The sequence below is a fragment of the Triturus cristatus genome, chromosome 11, assembly GCF_964204655.1.
Source record: "Triturus cristatus chromosome 11, aTriCri1.1, whole genome shotgun sequence".
NCBI lineage: Eukaryota > Metazoa > Chordata > Amphibia > Caudata > Salamandridae > Triturus > Triturus cristatus.
The window spans coordinates 434,118,564-434,133,595 of record NC_140594.1 but is presented as its reverse complement, the minus strand read 5'-3'; positions in this window follow the sequence as shown (position 1 = coordinate 434,133,595).

The window sequence follows — 15,032 nt, the reverse complement described above, 5'->3', positions numbered from 1 at the left end:
GGGTGAGGGTACGGGTCGTACTTACACTGTTGGGGTGGGGGTACGGTACGTACATACGCGGTTGGGGTGGGGGTACGCTCCATGCATACGCGGGTGAGGGTACGGGTCGTACTTACACTGTTGGGGTGGGGGTACGGTACGTACATACGCGGTTGGGGTGGGGGTACGCTCCATGCATACGCGGGTGAGGGTACGGGTCGTACTTACACTGTTGGGGTGGGGGTACGCTCCATGCATACGCGGGTGAGGGTACGGGTCGTACTTACACTGTTGGGGTGGGGGTACGCTCCATGCATACGCGGGTGAGGGTACGGGTCGTACTTACACTGTTGGGGTGGGGGTACGCTCCATGCATACGCGGGTGAGGATACGGGTCGTACTTACACTGTTGGGGTGGGGGTACGCTCCATGCATACGCGGGTGAGGGTACGGGTCGTACTTACACTGTTGGGGTGGGGGTACGCTCCATGCATACGCGGGTGAGGGTACGGGTCGTACTTACACTGTTGGGGTGGGGGTACGCTCCATGCATACGAGGGTGAGGGTACGAGTCGTACTTACACTGGTGGGGTGGGTGTACGTTCCATGCATAGGGGGGGTGGGGGTAGGGTCCGTACATCTCTGTCCCCACGCTATGTGATGCTTGTGCGGGCCGTACCCAGGCCATTGCCACGTGGGTACGATCCGTCCCGCCATTGTTGGGGTGACGTGGGTGTGGGCGTGGTACGTCTCGTACCCACGCTCTTGAGGCGTGGGTACGGGACGTACCGGTCTGGTTGTGTTGCCGGTTCGCGTGGTGACGGACTTCCGTTGTGGCGGTCGCTGGCTTAGCTGGACACGCCCCCACCCCCTCGTAGTGACCAGGGCATGGGTGTCAGGTATGTCCTGGGCATGTGTGGTGTGTGACTTTGGTGGGGGTTTTGTGGCCTGCCCTGGTCCTGCCACCCCCACCCCCCCCCTTTCCCCCCTCCCTTAGTTGTTCTGACCTTCTGCGGCGTCTGCGTCGGAACCTGTAGAGGAGGTGGACTGCTATGAGGGCCGGGATGACACGTAGGTTCGGGTCCATGTCTGTCCGTCGCGTACGGGTCCTCCTTGTTTGCGTCGTCCTGTGTGTCCGTCGCGTACTGGTCCTCCTTGATCGCGGGGTCCTGTCTGTCCGTCGCGTACTGGTGGTCCTTGTTCGCGTCGTCCTGATTTCCCGGCAGTTTTTGGCAGCCAGAAAATATTCACCGTGCGGGATGACGTCGGTGCGAATCGTGATTCCTGGTTCGTGAATGGCAGGCTGCGAGCGTCCCGACGTCAGGTCGGCCCTTTCCCGGATCGCATTGGTAGGTTTATTTTGTTCGGTCGGGCTTTTTTACGAATCGTACGGAAATGGTGTTCCGTGCGAATCGTAATTCCTTGTTTGTAAATTTTGACGACCGGGTACGCGTCGGACGGAGAATTTGCTCCGTCCGACGGTTCGTACCCGGTTTTTACCGGATCGTGATCGGCACCTATGTGCTTTTCCCAGCAAGTTGGGCTTGAAGGTAGCAAGAGACAACATTGAGGTTCTTACTAAGTCTGTTAATGTCAAAGGAGAAAGAACTCCTGTGTGCCAGGATTAAAATGTGATTAATCAGAAATAACACACACAACCAATGAAAGTATTCCTAGTTCTATCTTACCCTACTAATGTGTCTGATATAGGCTTGTCTCAGGAGATGCATGAGTCTGTTCAATGTAGGCCTTGGGGATTTTATTCTAAAGGGGGTGATAGTTAGGGTTCAGAAGTTTATCGTCTGCAAACACAGAAAAAGCACTTCTGATCTCAAAAACACCTACGGGGTTACAGCAGCTCCTGGATCGGTTTGGGTTCTTCTGCAAACAGCGGGGCCTAGAGATTAATGTTGGCAAAATCATGTACATGGTCTTTAATCCCTACTCATTGACCCGACCCAATCCCACCCGTAAAGGGGTACGGCTGGAGAGAGTTCACGTAGTTGACTGTTTAGGGGGTAATGCTTACTGAGCAGTCGATTGGTTAACTCATATTCAGAAGTGTAGGCTCAAATTAGAACAATATTCAGTGGGAATTGTGAGGGCGCAATGAGGCTCCTTATTTCGTCCAATATCTCCAGCCCTCCAAATGTACAATCTACAAGCTCTTGGGACTTGGGACTTGGGACAACCTTGTATCGCGGGGAGCTATGGGGTCATAGTGATGTTATATTCCTGGAGAAAGTAGCAAATCCTTTTATGTGACTCCTTATCAATCTTCCAGTTAGTACCCTGCTTTTTCCTTTACGGATTGATTTTAGCCTCTGATATCTTGTAGATAAAGAGGGATTGAGACCTATATTGTGTTGGCGTAGACTTTTGAAGACCCTTGAACTTCTGCCATATCGAAAGGGTCTGGATCATGTATTGGGTTGCCTAAGGCACCTAAGATCCCTTGGCTCAGGTTTGTAAAGATTTGCCTGATCAGGATTGGGTGTGGGGACCTATGGTCCCTCCATGCTTTTTCTGGAGTTTCGAAAGCAACGTTAAAGGGTCTATACTGGCGTTACATTGATGATTCCTTTTTAAGGCACACTAGGGTAGGCATCCTTTCAGCCTCCTTTCTTGAGTTCAAAGACAAATGCAGCTTAGAAGTCTTCTTGGGAGAGATTGAGAATCCCCAAGCTAAGTCCCTTTATAGGAAATTCTGGGTAGAGACTTTGGCACTTTGTTCAGTTACAACAAAATGGCTGCGCTCTCCCAAAGAGCCTGATGGGTTCTGTCCCTTTTGTTTCCAGGTGATTGAAACTATCGAACATGTTGTAATCTTCTGTCTGACATATCATGGGTACAGAAGGTAGTAGATTCCTCCGGTATGTCATAACCTGGGAATTGGTGACTACAGCCCAACGTGTAGGATCCTGAGAACACATGTCAGACAAACATCATTTATTGTATTGAACACCTCTGCAGTATAATATATTAATAAGCCTGAAGTGGAGTAATATATGTCTGTAGTTAATTGAGACGAGTTTGATTTGAGTGCAGCAGTATTTCCAAAACTCTAAGCCTATATCACAAGCCAGGTTGGTTTTCCATTACGCCAGTGATCAGGAGTTATAGTTTGTGCATGTCTATGTGCACTTTGTATGCAATGTGAAAACCCAGCCTCGCCGATCTGGCCTCTGGAGTAGTTGGGTGATTGAAGGAAACTCTAGGCTACTTAGAGAAGGTTTGTGATGTAGAGGATGCAGCATCCTGTAGTTGCATGTAGTCAAAAATATGTAGACGTGAAGTGGCCCTGTCCACCTGGAAGTGGTCCAGGGTTGTGAACATGCCATCTACGAATATCTGACCCTCTGTTTGCAGTTCAGACTTGCACGGTCAGTCTTTTACCCTCCCCCACTCCGTATTGGGTAGGCAAGAGGCAGGGGTTGTCAAGCAGTGGCAAATATGGAGAATAATGGAGTTCAAGGCTTGCCCTTCCCATCATATGCTAGTCAGACCAAAAGTACATCACACTGTCTAAATGTCCAGAATGAGTCTCAGGGGTTTGACTGTCATGCAGGCACGCAAATTGTCCGGTAGTACCTGGCATGCTCCATCGCGACATGAGGAGCCTAGTGTGTTTGATTGTACCAGTGGGTGATGTATTTTGGTTGTGCAGCATGGTAGTATCTTTCAAGGTCTGACAATGCAAACTCCCCGTCACACGGCAGGGTCAGAATGTCCCATAGTAGCCTCTGTTTTTTATTTATTTATTTAGTTAATGCAATTTTATATAGCGTGAACAGTACCCGAAGGTGTCAGAGCGCTTTACAAAAGAACCAGTTGCATTACATAAGGACTTTGGATTACAAGAGTTACATAAGAGATATAAACAGAACATGTTTTGCAAATGTACAAGTTGTAAAGTCACTCAAGGAAGAGATACAATCAGATAAACTCTAAAATCACATAGGAGTGGCAGTAAGTACAATGATCTACTACATATACTAGTGGTTAGAGTTATATATATATACAAATTGCAAATTCACTCAGGATTATATTTTAACAGCGATTAGGCTTGGACAGTAATATATTACATATTTACAGAGCAGGAAAGGTGGTGGCAGGCGGAAGCAGCACACTGGATCCCCAGGCCGATGCCAATGAGCAAAGTAGGCGGAAAGTATGCCCCACCTTCTCCCTGGAGCAGCAACGAGCCCCTTATACAGTTAGTCAAAGCGTTCTAGGTCCGTTGGATTGATCCTGCTCCCATTAGGGCATCAGCGCTCCAGGATCACAAGGCTGGTGCCTCACAGCAATGGGCAGAGGCGCAGGCCAGCTCTCGATTTGCGTCTCTCTCCCAAGGGGCTGCCATCTTGAGGTCAGGCAACCAAGGTTAAGCCACGTTAAGTGGCTTAACGCTGCCTTGTAAATAAAACAAAGCCCCTATCGCCACCACAACGTCCAAAAAAGTGATGTTGTGGTGGCAATGGGGGCTTGTAAATAAACTCCTATGACTCAGGAACATTTAGACCTATATAGATCTAGGAGCTTCGCTAAATAGGAGACTTGCATCTTGAAATCCAATTCTCAATCATACCCAGGTGTCTTAGCACTAAAGGGTTTTGGTGAAAAGGAGAGGGACTACTTCTGGAAGTCGAGTGATGGAGGCAGCTAGTGCACCCCATAAAAAGCAGGCAAAGATGAAATTTGAGTAATTTCTGCAAAGGAAATATCCAAAACTTACACGAAAGTACGTGTTATTACAAAATGCCGCCTTCGGCATTTTGAACTTTTTTAGCTCTAAATGTGTCCTCGCATTCATTTTTGTAAAGAGGAAGCATTTTCTGCTAAAAAAATAGCTCATAAGCATCACCTGTGACATGAACAACAGCTGCTTGTATTTGTTTGCTTGAGCTCTTTCCATGCGGCTGTGATAGGATTTTTACCTGAATTAAATCGCAATTTTTGTAAGTGGAGTAATGATGTAATGTTTGCCTTTTAGCCTAACAATCAGAACATAGAAGGCCAGAAATTAGGGGGCAGATTTACAATAAACTGACGCGTCTCTGCGTTATAGCAGAGATGCATCAGTTTACTTGAGTCGTGCAAAAAAACTCTTGCGCCACCATGGATGAATGTGCCTTGTTTTCCCGCATGCTCTTTTTACGCATGCCATTACAACGCGGTCATTACAACGACCGCTTTGTAGCAACGCATGCCATTACTCTGCAAGTCGGAGCAACCACTTGCTCTGGGGGGGGCGCTGGATGTTGAAATAGTATAATTGACTATTCCAACTCCAGTCTATGCAACAGAAGGGAAGTTGTTGGATTTTAAATCCAACACCTTCTGACCCCTAGAGCAAGACTTGAAGAATAATGGCATGCGTTGTAACAACACGGTCGTTTTAACGACCGCGTTGTAATGGCATGCAGTGTTCCGGTTAAAGGGTAAACGATATTTACTCCATGGATGCGTCACATTTATAATGTGGTGCACTATGGCGCAAGGATTGAGAGATGTGTCACGGATCTGTTGGTGCAAAGGTCACACAATGCTGGAGTCATGTCGCAAGCACAACGCAACTCCAGCAATCCTCAGGTGCGGCCTATACTTATTGTGCTGCGTCACTCCTTACGCCTGCATCAAGCAGGCGTAAGGTTTTGACGCAGTGGAGTCGTAGAAGTGGCGCAGTGAAATCTTGTAGATTTCCCTGCGTCACTTTCACAAGGCTTTCTTGCGTCAGAACGCCCACCCTGCATACATTATACCTGACGCAGGTATAATGAGGCACAAGGCTTTACAACGTGACACATCTCCCTAGATGCGTCACGTTGTAAATGTGTCACAATGTGGGGCATTGTTCACGCCGCCACTGTGTCACAAAAGTGATGCAGCGGTGGCGCAAAAGTGTCGCAAGGGGCTTGTAAATCTGCCCCTAAGTGCGAATATGCAGACATAAATTGAAATTTCGAGCAGGCTTTGTAAAAAAAGCCCATAGGACAGTTAAGGTAGCACCCTAAAAACATGAATATTAATTGCAATGCACCAGAAGTTTAAAACAGTGTTTCAGTCACAACACGTGTTCCAGAAATGGCAATGCACATGTCCTAAGATGGCTACTGTAGTGTGAGTTCTGTCATCATTCCTACTTAATGTCGATATATTCACAATGTGAGGTGTGAGTTAGCTTCGGTACTTCTGCTGTGGAAGCCACTGTGGCCATTTTGGAAGCTTTTTTTGAAGTGCATTGGGTCTGTTGCAGTAAGGTAAAGGTGAAAGCCTCTGCCGATGCGCTCCTCAGCTCCGATTGCATTCTGAGACCCACGCTGTTTGGAGGAGGTGGTTTCCTCGGTCACACCTGTTTCTTTGCTGAGAACTCACCTGGCTTCCCTCTTAAAGGGATTCTCAACTATACTAGGTTATCCTCAATTCTTTTTGCCTGGCTTTCAGAAATACTCCCTATTTCTCAGCCATATTAAAGCGGTTGCTCCATTTAGTATACTGATAATCTGGATGTCAGCCTTTAGTAGCTATTGTACATTGTTTACATCAACATATTGCATCAGTGCTTCACTGAGTCATAGAGTGGTTTATTTATTGATGTGGCTATTATGATTACAAATATTTTGTTTCCTATATACCAATATTTTATCTTATATTCGTGATTCTGCTGCACACATCATCTGATATCTAAAAAGGAAAGAAAGCCATCATCTGCTCACGACAACAAGGAAACAAACTGCTTCTTCCCCACCTACAAAATCTAAATAAGTGGAGTCAAAAGAATTGTCTTTAACTAAAATTTTAGAGGAGATAAAAGCCAGATATTCAAATACTGACTCCATATGCTTAGATATTAATCATATTCAAATAGACATTTCTTCTCTATCAATGAAGGTTTCGGACAATGAGAGAAAAATAAGGGATAATCACAAAGCTATTACGGCTCTGACACCTTTAGCCAGTCATATTTATGGCATGCAAAAGAATTTAGTGGACTTAGAAAACAGAAACTGTCAATACAATTTGTGCATTTAATGTGCCAGAAAATATTGAAGGCCAAAATGATCATGTTTGTTTAGAGTCTATGCTGCCAAGACTTCTCAACATTAAATTCCTGGAAAAGTTTGAAATAAATAAAGCGCATCATATTCCGTCTCATCGTAAACCACATCAATCAAAATCCAGACAGATTATCTTCAAAGTTCTGAATTACTATTATCTTCACCAAATCAAAAAAGCTGAATAGGAAATTCCAACTCTGCTGCTAGACAGTAACAAACTATCCAAGCATCAAGACTTTGCAAAAGAAACTCTAAATCTTTGCAGACAAATCTCACAATTAAGACCTAGACCTAGACTTAGAGATGCAGGATACAATTGCGTTCTGTGTTTTGAAAATGTCAGCGTGTGGCGCTGCCAAATTTGGTTCAGCTCGATGCTTTGAGATCTTATTGTAACTATGCCCCTTAGTCTTACATGGGTAAATTTGCAGGATAACAGAGCCTGAACGTGTGAGGTCTCACTCCTGAGGTCTCACTCCTGAAGGCTAAAGGCCACACCACTACTGTGGCGTAGTGAAACACCTGTACTTGTAAGAGAATGCCTGTAGTGCCACCAGTGTTTGCACCATTGAAGCCTCATACAAGGGGAAAGCACCAGGGAAGCCTGCCCATATTTTGGGCTGTGTCACTGAGCAACATGGGGTGTTCTCCTTCTTTGTTGGACAACTATTTCGATATGAAGTAACATACTGGAACAAGGGAACATATAAACATACACCAAGTTAATGAAATATTTAACAGCCTTAAATAATTCACTATAGGGAAAGCACATACTGGTACGTTATAAAAGACATAACCTACAACACCAGAGTTTATCAGTGCCTTTTGCGAGAAGGCTTAGTATTTTTTATGAATGTATCATTCAACCCACAGGCATCACACTCAACTCATACATCCAACCACTCGCACCTAATCATTAATTCATCTACCATCGCCACGCGCTCATCCATCAATTAACACCTAGCATTCATCCATTCACCCAAAAATATACCTGCTACTTCCAGCTATTCATAAACACCATCCATCTTCCCACCTGATTCATCATTTTATGCACCACAACCATTCATCAATATATTCCCCCGGTACACACCCTTGGGGCCATAATTCTATTCATCTAATTTCCCCCTTCCCTACAAGCTCCCTTTCGTGTGCCTGTGTAGTCTGTTTGTGCACATGTGCTTCTCTGTGGGTTTTATGTGTGTCTGTGTATGCCTGGCTGTTGTTATACCCAGACATTAGGAACAACAAAGAAAAGCCATTACAACTAAATAAAATGAAGAACAGCTACCCCTTAAATACGCCAGATTTGTATTTGTTGAATTACTTGTTTCACTAGTGCATGTCTCTCATCTTACCAGTGGTGCTAGAACATTTTCTGGAGTGAGGTCACTGCCATCAATGCTACATCAATGAAGTCATAGTGATTGTGAAAAATCCAAGCCTCAGACAAAGACCAGGTGTAAATGAGCCACACACATTCAGTAGGAGAGTGGTAAGGCTTGTGGTTTGTAGGCGGTGCTGCGTTTTGGACCACGTAATTGCAAATGTATTACTAAAGTATGGCGCGGTAGCATACTGTTATTTATAGACATCAATTCACACTGACATTCAGTTTTACGCCTAAAGCTAGTTCACAAACTATTATGTGAAGAAATTGGGTTCAGCAAATATTTTTCATTAGCACATCATCAAGTAAAGTGTCTTTTTTTTGTTTTGAACCTATGAAAATATTTATTCTCATCACACTTTAGAATTACTAAAGAAATGTGTTTGAATTGTGGTTTCCTATCTGCTATGTTTTGACATATGTGTACAGTTCTTTTACAGGTATTTGAATGTTATTGTGTGTTAGAAATAAACATACGTCCTACAGCGTATCCTTTCACACTATGTACATGCCAGGATGATTGCCAGATACTTCACATTAGAAAATCCTCTACCTCTTTACAGGGCTTGAAAAGGGAAGTTTCAAGTAAAAAAGATCAAGACACTCTGGACTCCCCCATTTCTCTGGAGAAGATTTCTCAAGGTATAAAGTCATTAGCCACGGATGAAAGCTGCGTGCCCAGATGCCCTCCCACTGGAATTCTTAAAAACCTTTTTACATGAGGTACATCGGAATATGTTGATAGCTTTTTTGGAAGCACAGTGAGGGCACGCTCCTCCATCATGGGCAGAGGCAAATATAGTCGTTTAAAAAAAAAAAGGATAAACCGTCTTTACTACCTGGGTCATCCAGGCCAATTTCACTTCTGAATTGTGTTTGGAAAATCTATACTAGGGTGCTGGCATAACGACTAAGTAGGGTATTATGCATTTGGTTTCTAATAGGCAACATGGTTTTATTCCAGGGAGGGCTACAGAAGATGATATTAGGAGAGTGATTGCATTATTTGACCTGACTGAAGCCCACAAGACACCCATGGGATTGATTTTATAAGATGCCAAAAAGGCATTCGATCGTGTTGCCTGGGGGTTCCTGTAGGCAGTTTTGAAGTTGAGGGGGTTTGGGAATGCGTTCATAGGGATAGTCAAAACTTTATACAAATCCCCTAAAGCTAGGGTTCGAGCAATGGGTTTGGAATCCGATACTATATACAAATTGCTAAAGATACAAATTGCTAAAGTTTAAAAAAAACAAAAAAACAATATATAACAATATATCTCACGGGGAACTAGACAAGGCTGTCCTTGCTCCCCTTTACTATTTGCACTACACATTGACCCCTTCTTAACAAAACTGGAGGAGAAGACGCATATTAGATTTGTATTGTGGCACCAGGTTGAATATAAAGTATTCGCATACGCAAATGATGTGGCTGTAGTAACAGTGGATCCGGCAACTGCATTGGTCATGATTGAAAAACTCGAAGGGCAATTTGGGAGTTTATCAGGATATAAGATGAACGAGGCTGAAACACAGTCTGCATGGAAGGAACGGAGATCAGGGATATACGGAGGACTACAGAGGCAATGTATTTGGGGATTAGGATAACCTCAAGTCTAGATAATTTAGTTGAGAGAAACCTGGCTCTGTTACTAGATAAGATCAAAAGAGATCTGGGTAGGATGGACCATCTGCATCTCTCATTAGTTGGGAGATGTAATGTAATAACAAGCATTTGCAACGCAATAGGTCTCACATTTGCAAGAGTTTAAGCTATTGGCATTGTAAATGATAATGCCTTTTATTTTTCTGTTTTGCTAATTAACACATAAATCAAAGGCATTGCAATTTACAATGCCAATACCTCAAACTCTTGTAAATGCGAGACCTATTCAAAGAAGCGGCCACCATTGTCCCGGGCTGCTCGGAAAGTGAAAGCACGCATGGCGCACTGAATGTTGTAGGAAAGCATGTCGGGCCTGCAGTAGGAGAAACTCATTAACGAAAATAGTGCTTACAGACTAAAGAAGACATACAGTGTAACAACCAAAGTAAAAGGGCCAGTCCTCATTGGAGGTTAAAAAATGAAGACAAGGCGGTACTAAGGAGGGACTAACAAGCCTATTAACGAATCAGAAGCCAGCATTTATGTAGGACAATGACACACACCAATGCCAATTATTGGCGGAGAGTGGGAAGGGCTTCTATTTCATACTCCAATAGAGCATGCTGCAGAGAAGCGCATATGCTGCCCAGGCTCGACCTAAAAGGTGCTGGTACTAATTACTGGACTATTTAAAGCACTGGTTATAACCATAGCACATTGTTCAGACTCTGCCATTAGTGCAAAAACAAGCAACACACTAGCTGCCTTTGTACCCTGTACTGATATAATTAATATTATAAACAACCATTATCTAACGAACAGAAACTGGATATATTAGCCCCTGTGGAATTGTAAAATAATGGACGCAAATGATAGTTACATCTGTACTAGCTCATAGTTTGAGGAGAGTGCACATTTGCTTGCGTCTGCAGTTGCTGTGGCAACCAGTGCTTCGTTGTTGGTAACAGTGACTGTAACACTGTTTAATTGCGGTAGTAACGCATTTAAATCATGAATAAAAAAAATGTGTATGCATGATTGCCCTTTTTTGCCCCACATGTAAATCTCCCTCCAAAAACACCTAAAGCACCTGGCACAAATATGACACTTGGGTTTTCTCGTCACATTTCTACATTTCATTATTGGCTACAAAACTGTGAGTACAGCCAGTTAGTACACATATCGTAAAGTGTGCCATCGTCCGCCGAAATGTACAAATGGTAAGTACTCACCATTCTTGCCACGGCAACCCTGCATGAGGAGAATTCCATAAATATGGCCAGTAAATGCAAGGCTGTTTGCACTGCAACAAGCCGAAACTGAAAGCCTGATATCCGTCTCAGTAACAGTTGAGGTTCAGCCTGGCAGAGTCTGCTTCAGTACTCCAAAGATGATTATATGCATCATGATCCTCTGGGACGTGCTTTGTTCACCTGGTACTCAATTGCATTACTACTGTAAACCTGTTACTCCAAGATGCAGTCAGAAATTAAATGCCCGCTTACTGTCACATGAAAAAGCAAGCAGTCAGCGAAGCCAACAGACCAGCCATCACAAATCACCTTCGGCAGACTAATCACTGCACTAATCTGCTTTACAATTGAGGTTGAGTGCAGTTTAGAAGACAGTTCACTCACTCACAGCGCCTCCCGCTAGTGATGTGTGCGGCAGCCACCGCCGCCATTGTGACCAAAAAATAAAAGTGAAAGCGCGCATGCCACGCATAAAATGAACATGAGAAGTGCATTTTAGAAGAGGACCGTTCACTCCCGCAGAGCGCCTCCCGCGAGTGATCTGTGCGGCGGCTGCCATTGTGACCAAAAATAAAAGTGAAACCGCGCATGGCACGCAGAAAATATACCTGAGAAGTGCATTTTAGAAGAAGACCGTTCACTACTTCAGAGCGCCTCCCGCGAGTGATGTGTGCGGCGGCCACAGCCGCCATTGTGACTAAAATAACAAGAAAAAGAGTACTCCAGAACAAGAGATGAAGATTGGAAGGGGAAGGTAACTGTAGTTGGTCGGTGCTGCTCTTAGAAAGTCGTAAATGAGCTGTCTCTGCTTTAACCATTTAGCAAGCAGCAAAGAAGAGCGACTGATGGATTTAACCAATGGGAAGGCAGCAAGCGGGATATAAGTCCTTTTCAAGTCCTTTTCCCCTACTACAGGTCATCCTGACAGCTCATGCTAAAAATGAACATCCTGCCTTAAGTGCTGTATTTTTAGTACAATACCAGTGGAGATTAGCAAACTCTGGCTGCAGAAACTAGAATCAATCTGTGTTAGCTTTCTCTGGGGGTATAAAAAGCCTAGAAGGGCAATTAAATACATGACCCTTCCAAGATCGCTTGGTGGGTGGTCATTCCTGAATTTTACCTCCAACTATTAGGCATGTGCAATACAATATATGGGGACTTTATTGACAGAAGTAGCAGGAGGGGGCGACACCACTAAATCCCCAACTATATATGAAATGGACCTTGGGACAGAAGCAAAAGGATGTTTTAAGAAAATACTGGAGTTAAGCTATTACAAGAAAAAAAGACTCATTGTATTAGGAACAGCCCATAAAATATGGTCTCAGCATCAACGACTATTGATGATTCCTAAAATACATTTGTACACACCGGTTTCTGCTACTTTCCTGATATCTACTGTTTTCCATGATTTAGGGCCAGATGTATCAATGGTTTTTACCCATTCTGTGCCTATGGGAAAATGTGTTCGTACATATGACCCTTAGTGGCAGAAAGGTGGAAACAGAAGGGTATTGGTGTAATAGGATATTTATATAATGATTCTCAGCTTTGTTCATTTACCGAATTTCAGGAGATGTATGAACTACCAAAAAGGGTCTTTTTAAATTTGTTACAGATTAGGGGTTTTCTTTCAAATAAAAATGAACTAAAATTAATAGAGAAGATCCCGATTATTTGGGATTGGGGCAATGCATGAATTACTGATTCAGACACAAAGGGATGATTTGGATGCACTAGAGTCTAAGTGGAGTGTAAGGCTTGGGAGACCAATAGGAAGCCTTCCGGCATCTTAGAAATGTGTGATAAAGTTTTATTAACAGCAAATCTTAAGAGTCAGTGTTTGAGGACTTTTTTAATTTATATTATACTCCTGCAAAAATGTCTAAATGGGGACCTGAATCTGATGGAAAATGTAAATGATGCGGTGCTGATAAAGCAGAGATTGTGCGCATGTTCTTCTCATGTCATAAGCAACTTCCTCTTATCAAACAAAATAGAAGCTTTCCTAAACTACATTATTAAAAACCCTGTTGGCCCCACCTCGGTTTCAATGCTTTTAGGATTGGCAGAGAGCACAGGATCTAATACTTTAAGTCAGGAAGAAATGTATCTGATTTTTGTAGCCACAGCAGTGGTACGATTAAGTATTGCCTCAGACTGGCTGAAATCCGATCCTCCGACATTTGTAATGTGGAGGAATAGCTAGGTTTATGTCTATCCATAATTTGGAGGTCAGCCTGTATGAACTTAAAGGTAATAGAAAGAAAAGACTGGGTGAGAAGATGTGGTCCCCAGTTACAAACTGGCTAGCAGGGCTAAGAGCAGATCCAGAACCCACCTCACTAACTGAGCACGGAACAAGGTAATACATTAAGTCTACCTAGATGGAGGGGCTATGAACATATAGCACTTTATCATATTGTATATTAAACACAGCTCATACACGGCCCTATAACACCTTATCGTACTGAAAATAAAAATCAGGTTTAATATTTAGTGAAGCACTTCGATAAAATATATTAGTTAATCCTGTTATAGGGTATTATGTGCTTACCTATTGTCACGTAGCACTTTATATATCATGTATAACTTTGTTGCTTTCCATTCACTAAATGTTGTGGAATTAAATTTAAATCTTTTTATTTCTCTTTTTATGTACATAACAAAATGTTTGGATAAAATTTAGTGGTTAATTTTGGTATATGAAACTAAGTATTTATTTGTTGCATGTAGCATCTTAGCCATTATGTGGAATACTGCTACTCTTGCTTACTAGATATCGTTGTATTTAAGCCTAGACATGGGTGTAAATATTAAAATAAAATATTTTTTTTTTAAATCCTCTTCCTTAGCAGTCAGGGAAAGAAAAGTAAAGACCAATCTCTATGCTAAGAGAATAAGCTGCATTTTGCCAGAGCACGTAGCCTGACATGTGACCTCTGTGTTTGAAAGCATTGAAAATGTGTTGCTCATTCGCCTTCTGAACTCCAGCATGTTTATTTTGAGGGTGCTGTAGCCCGCCTTAGCTCTACTTTTAGAATGCATGCATCTCTCACTGAGCACTGGAGTCCAGTCTCAATAGAGGGGTGGACGCTACTCTCACACCTGTGACTGGACTACAGTCTGACAGTGAATACTGAGTATCCATTTCACAACAGTCACAACAGTGACCAGTTCTACTATCACTCCTATGACTGAGCTCCAACTTACCCTTCTGGGCCAGGGCTTCAATTTCTCACTTAGGAATGGGTTATATTTTGGTGCTGAGTAGCAAGCGTTCGTTTTACAAGCTCAGGGCTTCATTCTTAGGCTTGAGCTCACACTGCATACTGGACTGCAGCCTCCCACCAAGGACTAGACCCTAACTTTAAACCAAAGACAGAGGGACAGATTCACCAAAATGTCACGCAATGCAGCAAGACAGCTAGCTGCGTTGCACTGCGCTGCGTGACAGGGAGAGAGAAGGAATGCCCCATATCCACTAAGATATGGCATACTCCTGCTCTTTCCCTACACTGGAGCACTGAGTGCTGCCGCGTCCCAATGCAGACTGGCTTGTGCCATCGTGCAAGGGTGCCTTTTACAGGCAGAATTGTTTTCTGCAGGAAGGGACAACTTTCTGCACAAAAACAATCCTTAGAGGCACTTTCCCCTTTCTACGTGTGCTGCGGAATGCAGCACACGTAGAAAGAGGAACTAAAAAGGATAAATTAAGATATTTCTCCTAATTATGCCTCTTTTGG